The sequence below is a fragment of the Lepidochelys olivacea genome (assembly GCF_965140295.1).
Source record: "Lepidochelys olivacea isolate rLepOli2 genome assembly, chromosome: 1".
Lineage (NCBI taxonomy): Eukaryota > Metazoa > Chordata > Testudines > Cheloniidae > Lepidochelys > Lepidochelys olivacea.
Genome location: NC_140411.1, coordinates 154,318,747 through 154,335,589, shown reverse-complemented (window position 1 = coordinate 154,335,589; position 16,843 = coordinate 154,318,747). Strand labels below are relative to the sequence as shown.

General features: G+C 45.2%; 1 long non-coding RNA gene across 1 annotated transcript in view; it reads right to left on the bottom strand.

Moving 5' to 3' along the window:
- Positions 1-4,863: 4,863 nt before the first annotated feature.
- The window catches only part of LOC311514685, a 114,407-nt gene continuing 102,427 nt past the window's right edge, over positions 4,864-16,843 (bottom strand). Inside the window, exon 3 of the long non-coding RNA XR_014709913.1 lies at positions 4,864-7,115. This is a non-coding gene — a long non-coding RNA (uncharacterized lncRNA). The remainder of the gene's footprint in view (positions 7,116-16,843) is intronic.

Sequence of the window (16,843 nt, the reverse complement as noted above, 5' to 3'; positions counted from 1 at the left end):
AATTCCTTCGGACTTAACAAGCTTGAAAAATCCTTTTATTGTGCCACAAGAACTTACAGCTCAATTCTGCCCAGATGTACCACATGCACAGGACCTCTGATGATCATGTCCATCCGTGATTGTGTTCTCTAGGTTGTGACAGGGGCCATGAACATTTCCAAAAGATCCGCTGAATTCTTTCAGAAATGATGTGGGGGAAGAAAAATGTGTCACTTTCTGAGTGAGAAGGTGGACTTCCCTTTCTTGTCTTTTCCCTAGATTACTAGGAGAAGCAAAAAGAAGCCAAGGAGAAAAGACTGTTTGCACAGCCCAGAGCATAATGGGGCTGCAATCTTGATTGGGACATATGGGTGCTTCCAGAGTATAAATATTTACTAGCAAAAAAAAAAATAAGGATGAGACTTATCCCAGAGAATGAGGGGATTTCAACGTAGTGGCTTCTGAAAGACCTTGCTGCTGCTTCTGCTACCAGGAGATGCCGTAATGGGGCCTACAAACCCCATTCTGAGTTTAGACAGAGGAGGGAGGAGAGTCTTCCCTGCTTACAAGCAAGCAGCTTGACCACACCCCCATGCAGCTGCCAGAGCTGCCAAACATGGAGGCAGGCACGCAGAGCTACAGCCAATAGAGGAAACAAGGCCTTCTATAAAGGGGAGAGTACAGAGAAGGAAAGGGAGGCAAAAAGGCTTGGGACAGCAAAGGGGAGACAGCAACCAGAGACCAAAGCAGACTGCAAGCCCTAAAATTAAGGGATTGCTAGCCTTAATTAGGCTCACGTATTGACCAAACTGAAGACAAGGTAAAGCGGGCCAGTAGCCAGGAGAAGCTGGGGCCCCTTTAAGGACCACACCAATAGGCTCTGACAGGTGCTTGCAGGGTTTGAAGGAGGATTGAAATAGGTGCTGGGTCTGTCATAAACAGACAATGGCTTTTCAGTAACTGGAAACAAAATTCTCTTTTCAGATCCAATTTTTCTGCCAGCGGAAAACAGTAAGGAGCCAAATGTGGCTGGAAAGGCAAAAGTTGCCCTGGGGATGATGTGCAGGTGTGTCACCCACTAGCTGATCAAATTTGTGCAAAAATATGATGGAATTGTGGAGTTTATGATAAAAGCATGACATATGCCACAGCCTTAAAGCATAACCTAATCAAGATTTTGTAAGATAAAACCAAACCATTAACAGAGCCTATCAAGCAAAGGAGATCTCCAAGACCAAGCTGCAGCTTTCCTCCTTCAAAAATGATGGGGAATGCAATGTTTCAAAATACTGAAGACTGTGAAAGACTTTGTTTCTTAATTCATTTTTAAGCTGCATGTTTCTGTAAGCTGTCTTTTCAATCTTTCTGAGACACCACAATAACATGGTATGCATAGATCAATCTGAAATATCATTATTAGCAAAGAGAAATGTAGCTTTCTGGTCATGAACAGAACCTTGCAAACATATTGTGGTGTTTTTCTATATAATTAATATTTTAGTAAACGCTCCCTGGTGATACACTGCAGAGCATGTTAATTCTTAACATTTTTGTATAATCTCAAGCCAAGACAATAGGAATACTAATGTACAAAAATAAAAACCCACTGGGATGGTCCAAGACGATAAACAGTAGAAAAAATGCATACAGAATTTAAAATAGCTGCCACAGCCAACGTGGCATGGATTGGCAGTAGCCCCAGAACTGAAGATCTTTATTAGGCCATGCTATAGATCTCGGGCAGATTTCATGCTTTCACCGTAAACCCCACAATTCTTTGGCTACCGCGGAAGCTCTGGAGGCATGGAACCTAAGGCAGATGTGTTGCCTCGTGTCATGCAGGGGGAGTGTGCTGCCTGTGTTCTCAGAAGGCCAATGGCATTTTGGGATGTATAAATAGGGGCATAGCGAGCAGATCGAGGGACGTGATCGTCCCTCTCTATTCGACATTGGTGAGGCCTCATCTGGAGTACTGTGTCCAGTTTTGGGCCCCACACTTCAAGAAGGATGTGGATAAATTGGAGAGAGTCCAGCGAAGGGCAACAAAAATGATTAGGGGACTGGAACACATGAGTTATGAGGAGAGGCTGAGGGAGCTGGGATTATTTAGCCTGCAGAAGAGAAGAATGAGGGGGGATTTGATAGCTGCTTTCAACTACCTGAAAGGGGGTTCCAAAGAGGATGGCTCTAGACTGTTCTCGATGGTAGCAGATGACAGAACGAGGAGTAATGGTCTCAAGTTGCAGTGGGGGAGGTTTAGATTGGATATTAGGAAAAACTTTTTCACTAAGAGGGTGGTGAAACACTGGAATGCGTTACCTAGGGAGGTGGTAGAATCTCCTTCCTTAGAGGTTTTTAAGGTCAGGCTTGACAAAGCCCTGGCTGTGATGATTTAACTGGGAATTGGTCCTGCTTTGAGCAGGGGGTTGGACTAGATGACCTTCTGGGGTCCCTTCCAACCCTGATATTCTATGATTCTATGATTCCTCTTGCAAGTCCTGCTCTGCTAACTAGTGCATGGGGGTGGGTCAAGGCCCCACCGCTCCCTGCCCATTGAAGGGAATCCAGGGCCACCCAGAGACTGCAATGTCCTTGCATTCAGAGAGAGCAAGTACTGTGACAGTACTGTACCTAAGGGGGCAGGAGGGAAAGGGATCCTTGCCCCCTCTCCTTCCTCTTGCGTAGGGGCAGGCACCACCTGACTGAAATGTGGAAACATGAAGCTGAGTGAGTAATGCATTACAGTGCTTACCTCAGATGGATAGGAATCTGCTATGGATTTGGAAATCTTATTAGACGTGTAGGACGAGTGTATGGCTTCACAAATACAATTAGGAGTCCTTGTGGCACCTTAGAGACTAACAAATGGTAATGAGAGTAACCAACTGCAAAAGTTATTTTTCCTCCCTTGGTATCCTACTGTTAATTGAATTGTCTCGTTAGACTGACCTCACACTTGGTTAGGCAACTTCCATCTTTTCATGTATTTATACCTGCTCCTGTATTTTCCACTCCATGCATCTGATGAAGTGCGTTTTAGCCCATGAAAGCTTATGCCCAAATACATTTTAGTCTCTAAGGTGCCACAAGGACTCCTCGTTGTTTTTGCCGATACAGACTAACACGGCTACCACTCTGAAACCTGTCACAAATACAATTTTCAGAGTAACAGCCGTGTTAGTCTGTATTCGCAAAAAGAAAAGGAGTACTTGTGGCACCTTAGAGACTAACCAATTTATTTGAGCATGAGCTTTCGTGAGCTACAGCTCACTTCATCGGATGCATACTGTGGAAACTGCAGAAGACATTATATACACAGAGACCATGAACCAATACCTCCTCCCACCCCACTCTCCTGCTGGTAATAGCTTATCTAAAGTGATCATCAAGTTGGGCCATTTCCAGCACAAATCCAGGTTTTCTCACCCTCCTCCCCCCCACACACAAACTCACTATCCTGCTGGTAATAGCCCATCCAAAGTGACCACTCTCTTTAAAATGTGTATGATAATCAAGGTGGGCCATTTCCAGCACAAATCCAGGTTTTCTCACCCCCCGACCCCCCTCCAAAAACCACACACACAAACTCACTCTCCTGCTGGTAATAGCCTATCCAAAGCGACTACTCTCCCTACAATGTGTATGAAAATCAAGGTGGGCCATTTCCAGCACAAATACAGGTTTTCTCACCCTCCCACCCCCTTTTTTTCAAAAAAACACACACACACAAACTCACTTTCCTGCTGGTAATAGCCTATCCAAAGCGACCACTCTCCCTACAATGTGCATGATAATCAAGGTGGGTCATTTCCAGCACAAATACAGGTTTTTTCACCCCCCCACCCCCATACACACACAAACTCACTCTCCTGCTGGCAATAGCTCATCCAAACTGACCACTCTCCTTACAATGTGCATGATAATCAAGGTGGGCCATTTCCAGCATAAATCCAAGTTTAACCAGAACGTTGGGGGGGGGGGGCGTAGAAAAAAACAAGGGGAAATAGGCTACCTTGCATAATGACTTAGCCACTCCCAGTCTCTATTTAAGCCTAAATTAATAGTATCCAATTTGCAAATGAATTCCAATTCAGCAGTTTCTTGCTGGAGTCTGGATTTGAAGTTTTTTTGTTGTAAGATAGTGACCTTCATGTCTGTGATTGCGTGACCAGAGAGATTGAAGTGTTCTCCGACTGGTTTATGAATGTTATAATTCTTGACATCTGATTTGTGTCCATTTATTCTTTTACTTAGAGACTGTCCAGTTTGACCAATGTACATGGCAGAGGGGCATTGCTGGCACATGATGGCATATATCACATTGGTGGATGTGCAGGTGAACGAGCCTCTGATAGTGTGGCTGATGTTATTAGGCCCTTTGGTGGTGTCCCCTGAATAGATATGTGGGCACAGTTGGCAATGGGCTTTGTTGCAAGGATAGGTTCCTGGGTTAGTGGTTCTGTTGTGTGGTATGTGGTTGTTGGTGAGTATTTGCTTCAGGTTGGGGGGCTGTCTGTAGGCAAGGACTGGCCTGTCTCCCAAGATTTGTGAGAGTGTTGGGTCATCCTTGTTATTCAATCCAAATGGAAAGTGTTCCTTTCTTCTTGCTCTTTCTTTCCCTTATTCCATCCCTCTGTTTCATTTTCCCTTTGATTTCCTACTTTCATGCACTCCTTTTAGCATATTCTTTTCATTCTACTGGGTTCTCCCACTCCCCTTTCACTGGGTTAGCTATTTCTGTGTCTCCCCCTTCTTTGTCTGTTCCTTCTTTTGTTATGTTCACAGCATACACACAAAAAGTAGATAAAAACATACATACTCTTGCTGGAAGGTTGTAACGTAACACTACTTTATTTCTTAGAATGCAAAACAATAACACACAAGAACCCAAATACACAGAGAGAGAAAACAGGCTGTTCCTGAAGACAGGGAGGCACCACTGAACCCCATGTTGCTTAAAGCTGATTTTTTCAAGACTGACTCTGATTGCATGCTTTGCTACAGAGCCCCCTAGCCTGCAAGCAGGATCAGGAAACCCCACCACTCTTAAAGTAATAATGTGCAAATCCAAAACAGCTCTCAATACACCACATGTTCCCCAAGACTTTCCAGCTTTTTATTTCTTCTCCAGTTCTACATTTCTCCTTTATTCTGTCCTCACCCCAAAGGTGCAAGTGGCAATTACAGTACTGAGCCCCCTGCAGAGCTTGAGCTGATTATTCAGACCAATGCCCCAGAGAGCCTGTGTCCTGCAAAGTCCTGGGTTTCTTGCAGTACATGCAGAATACCACACACACCACGACCCACACAAGGAGATGATGAAGTGCCAAACGTGAGCGACACGGGCATTGCAATGCTTCAGGGCTATACCGTATCAGAGGAAGCAGAGTATTGATAACACAGACAGCAGCTGCAAAGCACCAGCTGCCTCTCCCACTCAAAGACTGACTAGGCCTCTGCAGGCAACATGTGGCTGGAGCAAAAGGAGATTATATTTTTATATTCCCCACTCTGCCTGTCTGTGCACGTCCCCTGGCACATTTCAGTTTAGCATTTCAGATGAGCACAGTCGTATTGCTGGGGAAATTTGTGATAGGATACCCACCCTCCCCCACTAGGTACTGAGTGTGCTTCCAGAGTGTGCCACCTTGGGCCTTCATTGTGCCTTATAAGCCCCTCCTAGCGTTGGCAGTGCTGAGGGACCTCTCTGCCCCATTGGGAGGACCAGCAGGCATTGTGCCTCAGGGAAGCCCAATGCCTTCCAGGGTTCCCACAGTCCAGGGACAGCGTGGCTATTGCTTTGCCCCTTAAAGTGCCCCTCCATCCTTCTGGAGAGGCTAGTGCCCATGGAAGCACTAGCAGAGAGCTTGCTTTCAGATAAGGGCCAGGATTTTAATCATGGTCAGCTCCTGTGTGTCACGAAGCAGGGAAGCTATTTTTCCTCTGGCAGTTGGCAGTTACAGTCCGACCCCAGAGAGCATGATACCCACAAGCTCAGGTCTCCTGAATGCTACAGCACTGTAATTTCAGCTATGCCTATGGAGTTTTAGCTGTCAGTCTAATGAGCTTCTTTTAACACAAACAGAGGTAACTTGGCCCCATCATGACTGACACTGCCTGAGGATAGTACTGTTGCCGGCACCCAGTGCCGACAGGCTGAACAACAGCTTGAGTTGGTTCGCTACCCGGTGTGCTACACCCAATAATCACAACGGGGTGGAAAAGCAGAAAAGTTTATTTGTAGCTTCAAAAAGGTACAGGGAGATTTGAATCTCAAATCCTGTACACAGAGCAGGAAGTTACACAGGCTTTTATACATCCTTTTTCCCAGCATACTTATCCAATAGCAAGCTGCCCCAAGTATCCACAATAGCCAGCCAATCCAGTGCCCAGCTAGTTCCCTGGTTCTCTGTATCATTTGTTAAACTATACATAAAGCTGCTTTATTGAGCATTGTTCTTCCATATCTGCCCTGTGTGGCCTTGCTTAGTTTCAGGCAGTCTGACTCCGCAGCATATTGTTGCAGATTCTCAGCATAACTGCTGTGTGTGCCTCCAGGCGGAGGGGGGGCGGGCAAGGACACTTGGGCCTAGTACGCAGAGCTGCTGCGAGTGCCTCCAGGCGGGAGGGGAGGCCAAGGACACCTGGGCCTAGTGCGAGGGGGCTTCATCGACACTCGTGGTCTTCCATCCCCTCGAGTTACCTAGTGGCCATGCCCCAGTGACCCCAACAGTACTATGTGAAAGGTTTGCTTAACAAGGTCGTTGTTGGCTTCGCTTTTACCTATGCTATTCTTTATTCCCTCACATGTTGCCTTACTAGTAAACCCATGATTGTATTGTATGAAAAAGTAATACATAAACAATGGCACGAAGGAAAGTAAGCTACATTCATGTAGGAGCATGGAAATCTTGTTTGCAGTGGTGTGTTCTCATAAACACAAAGCAGCATTTTTATATATTCAAAGCAGACATACTGTCTAGGCCTCATGCTGCTCTCCACTTCTTGTTAGCTCTTCAGCAGCACACCAGGTCCCAGCTGGCAGTTGCTAATTGCAATCAGCAGGTGAGAAATGCAGCATCTCACAAACGGAATGATCTGTAGTTCTGGAAAACAGTCTGGGAAATGTGGAGAACCTGGGAAGAGAAAGGGAGATGCTTAAACCTGAACTCCTGTGGAAAGTATTAATTGAGAAAGATAACAATGCACATGACGAATCACATGCTCTCTTGCTGGAAATTATAATGAAGCAATTTAGTGTTAAAAGCAAGGGGAGTGTTTTACCCCTGTGCGATTTCTAGATGTAATCTAATTTCTTTAGCAGTCTCTGTAACATGACATTATTTAGAGGTTCAGAGTTCCTTTTGGAGACCGGATGGCTTGAGGGAATGTTAGGGGATGAAGAGGCTTCTGCCTTTGGGGCACCAGTTCAAATCCAGCCCAGATTCCTAGTAGGATACAGCTGTCTGGTGACCTACTATATCTGAAATAATCTGGTGGTGTCTAGTTCCTAGTGGACAGGTTTCCATGGCCCAGTTGGCACTGATTGAGAATCTCATCAGAAAGGACAATTAAAATCAGCATAGAGAATGAACTACCTTCTCGCCACTAGCGGTAATCCCTAGAGGTCAAGTTTGAGTCACATAACCTGAGAAGCTTGCAAAACTGCAACCAGAAGCTTGCAAAGCTGCTCTGTTGATATATTTGAGAGCATTTCAGTTCCCAGGGCTGTCAATATAGCATCTTCACAGACGCACACCTGCCGTGGGGATGGTATGGTATTTGAACACAGAGAGCTACAGAGAATAAACAGATAATGATAGATGATTTCCAGCCCTATATCTTAAAAGGGGGTGTGTGTGTGTGAACATAAGGGTTCTTCTGTGTTTACATCTTAGAGGTGAAGGAATGGTTTCCATTTTATGGTTTGCTTAATCACTCAGAAATAAGATTTCAATTTTTCAGCAAAAGCCACAAAAGTAATAAAATCAATCATAATGCAACATACAGACAAGGCCAACATGGTGAATCTATGTGGCTGGGGGGCTGGCATGCAACTAGAAGACAAAAATTACTGGCTATGAGAAAGTGTGTGTCCCCTGTACAGTTCCATACCGGTGATACTGCATGCAGCTGCTGAGGGGAAAAAACATCAAGCAATTACTATCAATAAATATACAGAGCCAGATCATCAGCTGGTGCCAAATGGCATAGCAACTTTGCAGACCATTGACGTATGCCTGGTGCTAAAGATCTGACCCATTAAATAATTACTTGAAGCAACCAGTTTGAATATGATGGTTTGGGGCTTTTTCTACCCCTCAGTTGCTGACCAGTGCCTGAGTTCAGATGCCTCTTGGGTCAAACTGAATACTGGTTACTTGATTCAGCATTAATCTTGCCTGCAACACAACACTGCAGAAACGCACTCCTGATCAGATGTGCGAAACAGCATTAGGACATCCACACAAATCAGGCAAGCAGTCTGGGGAGGCATAGCTCAGTGGTTTGACCATTGGCCTGCTAAACCCTGGGTTGTGAGTTCAATCCTTGAGGGGTCATTTAAGGATCTGGGGCAAAAATTGGGGATTGGTCCTGCTTTGAGCAGGGGGTTGGACTAGATGACCTACTGAGGTCTCTTCCAACCCTGATATTCTATGATTCCTTTCAGAGTTGCTGCTGGGGAGGATTTGTTTTCAGGCTCCAGAAGAGCACAAGAGTGATGTGAGGAGGAGGCTGGGTGTGAAAACATGATTTGTCCAATTTATTGCAGCAAAGAGCCAACTCCTCCCCTGAAAAACAAATACAGATTTTCCCTATGCTGCTTGGGTAGCATTTTACAAGCAGCTGAGTGCAGAGGTGCTGTGCATGTGGCTGTCCCAGAAAATTGGCACTTCATCCAGGAGAGGGGAAATAAAGCACACCACCGGAAGAGCGGGAGGAGTGGCTGTGAAGCAGTGGTAGTGTAAGAAAGAACATCTTGCAGTAGCAGAGCAATTGACTCCGCAAAATTTTTGGTGCACAGCAAATGCAAGAGCAGGCCCTTGGATTTTGTGGTAACAAAAAGATACAGACTCCACAGGATTTCACTGTCATGAAGAAATATGGGTTCTCTCCGGACTGTTACTTTTTGTACGTAAAAAGTGTCACTGTTTTAGCCTTCCCTTCCAGCCCCACTCTCTTGGATAGGGTGGTTTGAGTCCCCTGTCTGCCACCACCACTTAATTATGGGCTGGATACAGCTACCGTTGAAGTTGATGACAGAAATTTCCTTGGTTTCAGCCGCTAAGGAGCTCTGAATTAAAATGGAGCGCCTACTGCCTCATAAGCACTGGCCCATCTTAACCACCTCTCCTGCCTGTCAAATGGAAAGGCTAATTGTTTTGTTTCTGACACATTGGTGAAAAAACCTGAGGCAAGTCACAATGCTGAAAACTCTTCTCACATGGACAAATCACAACTAGGTTCATAACTGGGTTCAAGAAAGTACACCAAGAAGCCACAGTGTAGTCAGCAATCTGTTCCGTGACTGCTTGGTGTAGGCTGTGCGTCAGGAGGCCATGACTGCAGCACAGGTAGGCACACCCAAGCTAGCTTGGATCTAGCTAGCTCTCTAAAAATAGCAGTGTAGCCACAGTGGCACAGGCTGGCTGCCTAAGTACAATCCCGCCCTGGGTACGTACTTGAAGGGCTAGTTCAGGCCACCATGCTATGCAGTGATTTTTAACAAGGCAGCTCAGGTGTGCCTGCATGTGCTGCAATCACACCTCCTGACTGCAGTGTAGACATACCCTTAGGTAGATCCTGGGTAGTGACAATATAAAACCCAAACTTTGTTCTCAGTCTGCAAGCTAGAGATCCGGGGAGCTTAGACCCTGATCTTGCAAGCTGCTCCATGCTGATGGATACCAGGAGATGCTGTGATGGCCAAAAGTATAACTGGGTTCAAAAAAGAACTAGATATGTTCATGGAGGATAGGTCCATCAATGGCTATTAGCCAGGATGGTCAGGGATGCAACTCCCATGCTATGGGTGTCCCTAAGCCTCTGGCTGCCAGATCTGGGGACTGGATGACAGGGGTTGGAACACTCAATAAATTGCTCTGTTCTGTTCATTCCTTCTGAAGCATCTGGCCTCAGCCACTGTCGGAAGACAGGGTACTGGGCTAAAGAGACCACTGGTCTGACCCAGTATGGCCATTCTTCTGTTGTTCCCTGAGCCAGCACAGAGTCCCTCTGAAAGCAGCCCATCCCTCCCTGGGTAGTTCATAGGATCAGAGCCTTAGACTGCACATGTTCTTTGCGGTAAGGACTGACTATCATTTTATGTTGGTACAAAACCCAGCACAGCGGGGCCCGGATCCTGCCTGGGATCTCTAGATTCTACTGTAATAGAAATAATTAATAATAACTTCCATGTCTCCAATGTCCCAAGTGGAGAAACCACATCTGAGTCCTTTCTCTCATCTATTGCAAGGGACACTACAGAACCCACACACACAGGGATGTTTATCTAGCCTTTAACACAAAAACAATATTTAGACCTTCAGGAAAGTTTGGCAAAGGTCACCCCATCCAAAGAGATCTCAAGATAGACCTACATCCTCCAACCATATCTTTGCTCTTCTTCTTACCTGCAGAGGCAAATCTTCTTGGGCGAAAAGGGGAAGGGGTAGGTCTAGGGGACGGCCATACCACTTTGTCTTCAGTTTATCCTCAGAGTATGACTGAGTAGCCAGTTCCCTTCACTCACTTTCAGAATTAACTTCTGGGAGTTGCATCCAAATCCCTCCCACCATGACAGGTAGACCCACTAAGCTATCTTTATGCAAAAGTATCACACTATTCCTCCACCAGCACCTGGCAACAGCGCCACTACAGTGTGCGGGGTAGCTACTGAGTAGAAGGCTGTTGGGTTTCAAATTAGGGTAGGAGGAAAATTGAGAGAGAGGGATCTCACACACTTGAGATTTTCCCCTTGCTGCAGTGAGGCTTTTACATTCAAAATGTCAGATCAACAAGAGCCACCAGGGGTGCTGAAGCATCAGAGCAAGCCATTCAGTCATCCCCCTTAGATGAATACTGATTGGACTGCAGGGGAAAGAAACTGCCAGGGCAAGCCCAAGAGAATCAGGTCCCTCAGATGGGGAGTGAGACACCACCGGCAGCATGACAAAGAAAGTGAAGACTGTAGGGCTTAGCAAGCCAGTGGACCTCACGCTACATCTCAAGCAAAACCCACCCAAAGCAGCAAGAAGTTTGGGCCTGTTTTGGCAGGAGAAGGGTTGTGGGACTTGTTGGGGTGGCCCACAGCTTCAGATAAATTTGACTATGTTTTGTACAACCATAGACGCCCAAGGTTTTGCTTATCACTTGTTCTTCCTCATTACTGTACAGCAGAGCTTAGATAAAGAGCAAAACCTATTTATCTAAACAATGGTCACATTTACTGGAAGAAGACACTGGATGAATGACATTTTATAATACCCAATATAATATTGTCAAAATTGCACAGCTGGCAAGCCCTCTTCAGTGGAGGAGAGCGGTTTCCCTATCAATGGGCAAATGCGATCTTTCCCAAAAACACCCATGCACACACATATAAAGAGAGATTAGTGATTAGATAATACTCAGAGGCCTGCAGCCTTGTTTTGTATTCAAATTACTCTGATAAGATTAGGGAGCAAAGGCAGGAAAGCCTACTATGTAAAATGTTCTAGAGGTGCAAAGGCCGCACGTTTTTGCAAGAGACCCTAGTTTAAAGACAGTGTCATAATCCCCAGCCAAATGGGGAGCGAGCAGTCAGCCAACCTGTGCAGGAGGCAGATAGATAAGTGGATGAACTACCATTGTCTACACAGGCAGCTTGCCCTCCCAGTGCAGGAGAAAGCCAAATCTTACTACTATGCAGTATACAAAAGACAAAACGAAGCTTACGTTTAAGTAAACAGCTTAATCAGCTTCCCAAAAGTTGTCTTTATCCCGCATTTTCCAAACTAGGCAGCATCTCACAATGGTTGGACCATAAAACATATGATGAAGCAAATTAAATATTGTATTATTTTAACAGAGCAGACATCACTCTAATAATTCTCTTACCTTAAAAAACATGAATTTATTTTTTTAAATAGCTCAAGCTGCTGTTAAACATGGCAATTAAAATGATCAAAGGATCACAATAGCATGCAGTGCAGCCAAGCTGTTTCCCTGCTCTGAAGCTTTCAAATCATGCAGTGGAGGATCTCATCAAGAGACAAAGAGAAATGGAATACTAGAGTTTTGCTAACTGTTCACACTGAGTTCCAAAATCATCCCACGCTCACCTTTTCAGGTTTAATCTCACACTTGAATCTCAAAGCACAAACATCATACGGTTTGCTATCATTCACAGATGTAAAAGAAACCTGATCCCAGTTTTGAGAGATCCTGGGTCAGTTTTTGACTCTGCATCACAATCAGATTTATGGTTTCCCACTGAAATCTATGTATCTCACTAGCCATTTAAGGTACTTATATAACTCCCTCACCATTATATCCGAGCCTCTCATAATGTTTAATGTTTATCCACACTCCACCCCGTGTGGTAGGGAAGAGCAACTACCCCCTTTTACAGAGTGGGAACTGAGGCACAGAGAGGCTAAAGCCTAGATCCTCAAAGGTATTTAGGCTCCAAACTTCCATTGAAATCAATGGGAATTAGGCACCTAAATATCTTTCAGGATCTGGACCTAAGTGACTAGCCCAAGTCACACAGGGAGTCTATGGCAGAGCAGGGACTTGCTCTCAGGTCTCCATGGTCCAGAATTACTATATGGAATTATACTGTATTTATGGTTGTGGCTTTTGACATTTCAGCCAGGTGAAATGGAGTTTCACTTGGAGAACTTGGCTTTGTTCAGACCGAAAACTCATGGGAGGTGACAGATGAAGACTGTAACCAAAGAAAATGTTCACGTGGCTCCTGATCTAAATGTCTTTGAAGCCAAGGGAACCTTCCCATTGATTTCAGTGGGCTTTGAGTCAGACCCATGAACCGCATAGCAAAACAAAACTGCTGAGTTTCTTAGAGGTCTCTTGCATATGCACTAAAAGACAACATGAACACCACATCCTCCATATCTCACAGGAAATAGAGATCAATACAAATCCAGTTATCCTTTTGCAGAGATGAAGGAAGAAGGAGACATGCCTCAGGGCCCTAATTCAGCCCTGGGTGATCACCACCCAACACAGATGTAATGAGGTTGAGTAGTGCCAGTATAAGACAAATTAAAACGACTAATTATTCCTCAAAAAAGGTTTTTAATGCTTTTCAGCTATAAAAACAACACAGACAAAATAAGAAAAGAAAAAGTAAAGACAAGCATTGTATAAGAATTAGTATAAATGGCAGGTTATACTGAAGACAAGTACAAGTACATGTAAAGTTACCACTCATCAAGGAGCTAAAGAACAATAACCTTACATGCACCTGGCCTGGCTAGTTATACTGAAGACAAGCACCAGTACATGTAAAGCTATTATCCACCAGCTACTTACCACTAGTTTTATACTACAGTATCGATATAACTAAGATCAATTTAGTTCAAGCAACCAGACTTCTTTACTCCATAATCTTACCCTGCATTCGTCCGAAAATATGTTGCCCTTCAGTTGGTCGTCTTCCACGCTGGCCAGGTACAGACAGTTGAGAAGTGGATGTCTCTTCGGTTCAGGGGGTGTGGGTTAGGTTTGCCTTATGACCGAAACACACACACACACACACACAGAGTCCTGTGCCTTCATACTTTTTATCTTATCTGTCAGCCGTGTTTTAAAACAGACCAACCAATCAGGGTGGGCCAAATTCTTAGTGTGGTTACTTTAATATTATAAGCTATGCACGGGTGCATAGCTTATCTCCATGTAGCCAATTGTCTCAAATGTGGTCAATATGTATCGAGTAAGCTATGCCCAGGTGCATAGATTATCTCAGTACATATGAGTTAGCCTAAAGTGTTATCTGGTTGCAGCTCATCCTGACCACAAGTTTCAGTTTAATTCTACAAAACTTGCTCTTTGAAGCTTCTGGAAGTTTGAGGCCTAACATTGACAATACTTTTGTTCATATTAATAACACCTTTATTTAGCAAATAGGGTCAAATTCAGACCTAATGTAGGTGGGTGCCACCTCAATAAGTCGAGTTACACTCAATTACACCTGGGCTGAATTTGCTCCATGATAGCCAACAGATGTGTGATAAGTAGGATGCATTTTTAGATCTTTCCAGTGACTCTGGAGAAAATAAGATGAAGAGTGATGACAAGTCGAGAAGTACTGTCCTATGGCTTCCTCATGAAGGCTGCAAGATTAGACACTCATTGTCATTTTCCTTTTCAGTTTGAAACTGGGCAAACTTAAACCACAAATTGCAGTGATATTACAGCTATAAATAAAGGATGACTCGGACTGCAATGGCGAAGGTTACAATCAGTTTGTTAACTAAGGATCCAAGAAACCCCTTAGATTCTGTGCACAGCTAGTCTAGGAAGACAAGGGTTCAGTTATGGCAAAGAAGAGTAGCTCCAGCTGCTACCAGTCAAGCACCAACCACGCACTGCTGATCAGCCCTGGACTACGTAGCATTGCCTGAATCAACGCTGCACTGAAGTTGGTCAGTATAGAGATGCAATGAACAGGTGGGTCTACATCACTGGCCCCAATACCTGCGGCTGCAGCAGACAGCCTCAAAATATGAAGCATCTCCCTGCAATGCCAGCTGCTTGAGTGTGAATGCTCCTCCAGTGACCTGGCAGAGCACAATGATCATGTGCACAGCCAGGCGCACTAGCAGGTGCACGGATGTGGCAGGAAGCAGTAGGAGGACATGACAAGATCACCTGGGAAGAATGAATCCCCCTGTTCTTAATTCCCAACCTAGAAAATCCTATTACTAAAACAAAAAACAGCCTTCTCACTTCTACAGGGAGTCTGAGGCCTTCACTTTCCTATCTCTCAAAATCTCAGGAACTGCTCCTTTTGGACATTTAAAAGGAAGTACACCTCAAAAGCTTTCCATATTTATGAGATGTATCCCAGTGAAACTGAACCATCTCTCATCTTTGCAGTATACTTGCTAATTCAGAGCTAGGATTCTTTACACTCTCTGTCCCTCCTAAAGAACCTGGAACCAGCTCAGACTCCAGGACTCTACAAAGGTTTGGGTTTTGTTGTTGTTTTATTAATCATTTCCACCACAGCACTACTTCGCTGTGCAGTAGATGTTCCAGAATGCAGAGACTTGCCCCTCTGCCTTTGCCAGAGATACAAGAGTAACATCTGCACAGTGAGGTGTGCTAGCAGAGGTGCAGGAGGAAAAGATGTGCACGGGTTTTACAACAAAACATCGCCATTACCGCAACACTGCCTGTCTCTCTGTTCCAGAAATGGAGGGTCATTATATTTTTCCTGTAAATGCAGCTAACAATTCCTGGAACCTCACTTCTCCTCCCACTTCCCCTTTCCTGGCTCCTTTCCTTCTGGTGATAAACACTGGGCTGCTCATGGCATTTTCCCTCCCCTCCCCCTGTCCTATTGTAGTTAAATTTAAAGGTGCAATTTTCCAACTGGATTCTGGAAGACATAACACAGTGTAAATTGAAATAGGATGAGTCCAAATCTGGTGCTGATGGGGGACTCATCTTCCTCTTCCAGCCTGCCTCGTTCACATTCCCAGTTGTCAGCAGCTGGGACTGTTAAGGTCTGTCTACACTGCAACTGGGACTGACCCCTCCCCACATCCCGGGTGGACAGACGCGCACCAGCTTTGTGTGGATGCTGCAGCACAGCTGGTGGTACAGGTTAGCCACCCATGTGCAAGCCTCCCCAACTCCCTGGTCTGTACTAGGGGGCTAGTCCATGGTGCTGCCTGTGCCACAGTGTCCACACAGCTATGGTTAGCATGCTAGCTTGAGCAGAGCTAGTGCTTGTCTGTCCACCCACACTGGGAAGCACCCTGCCAGCTGCAGTGTAGAAGCCCTGTTCCAAGAGGCATTTCTACATCTTTGCATCTTACCCAACGCCTTGTGTCAGGGATCAAAAACTCGAGCTATCCCTGAGCGTGTCAGCTGCTGGTCTCACACTTGGGGCAGTCAAGAGCTGATGAAGCAGCCCAGCTCCAGGGAAACATCTGGCAGCAGCAGCAGCTGGAGGCCAATGGCAGCAGTAAAAGAAATGGCAAAAGCAATACCCGCTGGAGCCATGTCAGAGGAGGTGACCCCGAAGAGGATGCAGGCAGGTAGCTGAGGGGTTGGGACCATCCTGTACAGACTACAGGTATTTGGGGCAACCGTGGGATCCTGCATTCTTAGAATAGGACATGCTGTTTGAATGAGCCATGTTTCTGTCTTGGTACTTGTACAGTCGTCATCACCTTTGAGTGCCTCAATCATTAATGGATTTTATCTTCAAAACACCCCTGTGAGGTAGGGAAGAATTACAATGATTAATTATTATAATTAATAATTAAGGCTCTAGATATATTAAGTGACTTGCCTACGGTCCACAGGAAATTTATGGCTGAGCCAGGAAGTAAACCAAGGTCTCCTGAGTGCTAGTCCAGTACCCTAGCTGTTATCCTTATTTCGTTTCTGCATGTGGCTGAGAACAGAGCAGGGAATGGTTACAAGTGCCCAATGTTTTAAAACAATCTCGACCAGGAGTTCTCGACCTTTTTCTTTCTGAGGTCCCCGCAACATGCTATAAGAACTCCATGGCCCAGCTGTGCAACAACAGCTGTTTTTCTGCATGTAAAAGCCAGGACTGGCATTGAAGGGTAGCAAGCATGGCAATTGTCCAGGGCCACACACCACAGGGGGCACGGTG